We start from the raw sequence: 6,012 nt of genomic DNA on the forward strand, positions 1-6,012 counted from the left end.
GGCTAGAGGTTTGTCAATCTTGTTTATCCTTTCAAAGAACCAGCTCTTGGTTTCATTGATTTTCTGTATTTTTTTGGTCTCTATGTCATTTTTTTCTGCTCTAATCTTTATTATCTCCTTCCTTCTGCTCACTCTGGGGTTTTCATGTTGCTCTCTTTCTAGTTCTTTGAGTTGTAGAGTTAGATGATTTACTACCATTTTTCTTGTTTTTTGAGATAGGCCTGTAGAGCTATACACTTCCCTCACAGGACTGCTTTCATTGTGTCCCATAGGTTTTTGATTGTTGTGTTTTCATTGTCATTAGTTTCCAGGATGTTTTTCATTTCTTCTTTGATCTCATTGGTAACCAATCAATATTGAATAACATGCTATTCAGCTTCCAGTGTTTGAGTATTTTGGATGGTTTTTATTGTAGTTTATTTCTAATATTATGCCATTGTGGTCTGAGAAGATGCTTTCAATCTTCTTGAATTTGGGTAGACTTTGTGACACAATACGTGGTCTATTTTTGAAAATGTCCTATGAGCACTTCAGAAGAACATATATTCCCTGGATTTGCGGTGAAATGTTCTGAAGATGTCAATTAAGTCCATCTGATCTAGTGAGTCATTTAGGATTGCTGGTTCTTTGCCAATTGTTTGTCTAGAGGATTTATCCAGTGATGTCAGTGGTGTATTAAAGTCCCTTACTATGATTGTATTGTTGTCGATCTCTCCCTTGATGTCTTCCAGGAGCTTTTTTTTATGTATTTGGGAACTCCTGCATTGGGTGGATATATGTTTATCAGGGTTATAGCCTCTTGTATTGATCCCTTTAGTATTATGAAGTGGCCTTCTTTATCTCTTGTTATGGCCTTCACTTTGAGGTCTATTTTGTCCGATATAAGTATTGCTACCACAGCTGTTTTTTTTTTTTCTTTCATTTCCGTTTGCCTGAAAGATATTTTTCCATCCCTTCACTTTCAGTCTCTGTGAGTCCATTCTTCTGAGGAGGGTCTCTTGTAGACAGCACATATATGGGTCATTGTTTTTTATCCATTCAGCCACTTGATGTCTTTTGATTGGAGCATTTAGTCCATGTACATTTAAAGTTATTATTGAAAGGTACTTGTTTGTAGCCATTTCTATTTTTTGTGCCTGTTTTCTTTCTTAGCTTTGTCTTTCTTCTTTTTTTCACCAGTCCTTTTAGCATTTTTAACATTGCTGGCTTGGTGGTGATAAACTCCCTTAGCCTTTTTTTGTCTGTGAAGCTTCTTATTTCCCCTTCAATTCTGAATGATAGCCTTGCTGGATATAGTATTCTTGGATTCAGTCCTTTGCTTTGCATCACTTTGTTAATTTCCATCCATTCTTTTCTGGCCTGATGTGTTTCTGTTGAGAAATCATTTGATAATCTAATGGGAGATCACTTGTATGTAACTTTCAGTCTCTCTCTTGTAGCCTCTAAGATTCTCTCTATGTCCTGAACATTTGCCATGGTGATTATGATGAGTCTTGATGTGGGTCTTTTGGGGTTCACATTGTTTGGAACTCTGTGCTTGTGTGACTTTTTTCTTCCCCACCTGAGGGGAGTTTTCGGATATTATTTCTTCCAATAGGTTTTCTAACCCTTGTTCCTCTTTCTGTTGTTCAGGAACCCCTATTATTCGCATGTTGTTTCGTTTCATGTTGTTCCATTGTTCCCTTAGGCTCTCCTCCTGTCTTTGAATTTTTTTTCTCCAATTGCAGTTCAGTTTGGGTGTGTTTTGCCTCCCTGTCTTCTAAGTCGCTAATTCAGTCCTCTGCTTCTCCTAGTCTACTATAGAAACTTTCAATGGTGTTTTTTATTAGAGCTATAACAGTCTTCATTTCTTCTTGGTTCTTCCATAATTTATTGATTTTTTTCATTCGTTTCTTTTTGATTCTTATATAAGTTGATGGTTTTTTTCTTCTGTTTCTTCTATGTTCTTGATAAGTTGTTTATTTTTTCCTCCATCTGGTTTATGGATTCTAGCACCCTTAATCTGAATTCTTTGTCTGTCAAGCTGCATGCCTCTGTTTCACTTAGCTGCTTTTCTGGTGAGTCCTCCTTTTCTTTCCTTTGGGGGTTTCTTTGTCTACCCATGTTTGATCTCACCGACATATCTAGATGTTGAGTCTTTCAGGAGCTGCTCCTTGGGTGGCAGTGGCTCCTCGAGTTGTGGTTGCCTCTCAAGCAGTTGTGGTAGCAGCTGCTCCTCAGTTGGCAGCCGCTCCTCTGGTGGGTGCTGTTCACAGCTGTGGTGGTTCCTCTGCCTGGTGCGGGGAAGCTTCACACGCAGCTGCCGTTCCTCAGACGAACGATGTGCTGATCACGAGGTATCTGTTCTTTGGATGGGGGTGGGCTACACACGCAGCTGCTACTCCTTGAACTGGGGCGGACTGCTCACATGGCTGCTGATCCTTCGATGGGGGCTGGATGCACGCTGCTGTTGTTCCTCTGATGTGGTGTGCTGCTTGTTGGGCTACTGCTCCTAGGACTTGGACAGGTTGATTGCAAGTCTTTTGCTCCTCAGACAGGAATGGGCTGCTTGCAAGGCTGCTGATCTTTGGACGGGCGTGAGCTGCACGCGTGGCTGCTCCTCCTCGGATGGGGATGCGCCACTCACCCGTCTGCTGCTCGTCAGACAGGTGCAGGCTGTTGTGGCTCTGCTCCTCGGACCAGTGCGTGCTGTGTAGGACTGCCGCTCCTCAGACGTGGGCGGTCTGCTCGTGTCGCTGCTGCTCCTTGGACAGGGTTGGGCTGCTGCTCCTCCAGTGGGGCATGGCCACTCACAGAACTGTTGCTTTTCAATGGGGGTGGGCTGCCCATACAGCCTCTGTTCCTTGGATTGGGCAGAGTGCTCGTGTGGCTGCTGCTGCTTGGACGATTCCAAGATGCTTGTGCAGCTGCTGCTCCTCAGACTACTGCAGGGTGTGCGCAGCTGCTGCTCCTCGGATGGGGGCGGGCTTCACAGGGCTGCTTTTCCTCAGATGTAGGAAGATTGCTCCAGTGGCTGCTCTTCCTTGGACAAGTCAGACTGCTCACATGGTTGCTGCTCCTCAGAAGGGGAAGCAGGCCGCTCACACAGCTGCTGCTCTGTGGACGGGGCAGGTCACATGAGGCTGCTGCCCTTAGGCTCGAGGTAGGCTGCTCATAGGGCTGATGTTTCCTGGACAAGTGCGTGCCACTCACGTGACTGCTGCTCCCGTGGTTGAAAAAATAATGTGAAAAGAAGTAGGAAATAAAGGAATAAACAAAAAAAAAGGAGAACAAAGAAAAATGCAAGAAAAAAGCTAACAAATAATAATAATAATAATAATAATAATAATAATATTAAAATGAAAAATTGAAATGTCATTCCTTAGGTTGGCTTAAGATCCCAGGTTTCAGAAATGTCTGTGCTTTTTGTTGTTGTTGTTGTTGTTGTTTTTGTTGTCATTGCTGGGACTGAAAGCCCTGCTATAGGCCAGACCCTGATAAGTCCCAGGGACTAATCATATTATTTTAATCCTTCATCTCATTCAGGGTGGAATCTGGATGTGGCTGTTCTCCTTGCCTGGGGCCTGGACGGAGGAATTATAGCCTCAGTAGAAAATGGTTGCCCAAGTCCTAGGCTCAGGGGTGACTCAAAACTCAATTTACTGCCACTTCTCCTGGCACACCTTCTCTTCCCAGCCTCTCCCCAGATTCCACTTGTCCTCACCTTCTCCCGCTCTTCAGCACAGGTGAGTGTCTGTATCCGAAATGTCCTATGAACAGGGTTCAGTGAAAACAAACAAACAAACTCCAGCCACAGAAACGGGGAAGGCTGAGTTTCTGTAAGCTCCTCTTTTACGGGCACGGCATGGTCTGGTCAACACTTCAGGCTGCCCCTTTAGGCTCAGTCCTCCGTAATTATGGAAACCAGATCTCAAATCTCCCTGCACCAACAGTCCCGCGGATCTCTTTTCCACAGTCAGGAGCTGTGCCTGTCCCAAGAGTCGCGGCTGTGTGCTGCGTGGTCTCCCTCCTACCCTCTGGGCTCAGAGGTGTGGCAAACTTTCCTGCCCAGATCCCTGGTTTTTACCTTACCAGAGGAACTCTGCCCTTCCCTGCTGCAAACTGTCTCACCACCTGAGTGTACTTCGCCAATTCGGGGTGGGTGTTACTAGTTTCAGCTGCTCACTCCATTTGCTCCAGGACAAGCCCTGGGACGCTTCTGCTTATTCCGCCACAATCTTGGCTTCTCGAGATTTATTTTTTCAAATATAATTATTGATCCCCTAGTTTCCCCCCCGCCTTTGCCTGAAAAATATTTTCTCTCCTTCCACTTTCAGTCCGTGTGAGTCCCTTATTATGAGGTGGGTTTATCATGGACTGCATACATATGGGTCTTGTTTTATTATAATTTTAGCCATCCTATATCTTTTGAATGGAGTGTTTATTTCATTTAGGTTTAAGGTTATTTTGATAGGTATTGATTTGTTGCCACTTTTTTCTTTATGCCTGTTTTTCTTCTGTCTCTTCTATTCCTTCTTTTTACAACTTTCTGTTTAGCATTTCTTGCATTGATGGTTTCGTAGTGAAACATCCCCTTAGATTTTTTTTTCTGTGAAGAAACTGAATTCCTCTATACTTTTGAATGATAGCCTTGCTGGATAAGTATTCTTGTATTCAGTCCCTTGTTTTGCATCACTTTGTATATTTCCTTTCATTCCCTTCTGGCCTGATGTGTTTCTGTTAAAAATCATTTGATAATCTAACAGGAGAGCGTTTGTAGGTGACTCTCTCTCTCTCTCTCTTGCAGCCTTTAAGGTTCTGTTTGTGTCGTTATTGTTTGCCATTATAATTACAATGTGTCTTGGTATAGGTCTTACTGGGTTCATCTTGTTTGGGACTGTCTGTGCTTGTGTGACTTTTTCTTCCCAAGATCAGGAAGGTTTTGTGATTATTTCTTCTAATAGGTTTCCTAATCCTTGTTCCTCATCTTGTCCCTCTGACACATTATACACATGTTACTTTGTTTCATGTTGTCCCCAGTCTCCCTTAAGATATCCACCTGCTTTTTATTTTTTCTCTCCAATTGCTGTTCAGATTGTGTTGTTCAGGGTTGTTACTCTGCCTTGTCTCCTAAATCGCTGATTTAATCCTTTGCTAATTCTAGTCTACTATTGAAACCTTCCATCGTATATTCTATTGTAGCTATTATCAATTTTTTTCATTTTCCTTGATTCTTTTTTTTTTTTTTTTTTTTTTTTTTTTTTTTTTTTTATTTTTATTTTTTTTTTAAAAATATATTTTATTGATTTTTTACAGAGAGGAAGAGAGAGAGATAGAGAGTCAGAAACATCGATGAGAGAGAAACATCGACCAGCCGCCTCCTGCACATCCCCCACCGGGGATGTGCCCGCAACCCAGGTACATGCCCTTGACCGGAATCGAACCTGGGACCTTTCAGTCCGCAGGCCGACGCTCTATCCACTGAGCCAAACCGGTTTCGGCCATTTTCCTTGATTCTTATGTAAGTTGTGGATTTCCCATGCATCTGATGTATAAACTGTATGACCCTTATTCTGAATTCCTTTTCGAACATATTGTATGCCTCCATTTAGTTGCGTTTCCCTTCTCGGCAATTCCTCCTTTTCTCTCCTTTGGGGGTGGTTTGTTTGTCTCCCCATTTTAGCTATCATTGCAGAACCTTTGGTGCCAGGGTGCGAGGGGCCAATGGCCACAGAGTGGATCGGCAATTCAGTTGTGCACTCCAAGTCTCACAGGAGGCAGTGGCGTTGGTGGGGGGCTGAAGTCCCGGTGTCCGTGGGCCTGCTGCTGCCGTAAAAAGGTCTTTGGCCAGAGTGGCTCTAGGATCACAGGTGATGTCTGAGGCCCATCTGGGTGGAGGTGAGGCTGGGTTCCTAGTCATAGCAGCTCTCCCCTTCAAGATGGCTTGTTTTCTTAGAACCATATTTAACAAACAGTGTATAACATATAAATACTAAAGATTGTGCAAGAAGCCAATTAAAAATACAATGGAGA

Source organism: Myotis nattereri, assembly GCF_964212035.1.
Source record: "Myotis nattereri genome assembly, chromosome: Y".
In the NCBI taxonomy this organism is placed as follows: Eukaryota; Metazoa; Chordata; class Mammalia; order Chiroptera; family Vespertilionidae; genus Myotis; species Myotis nattereri.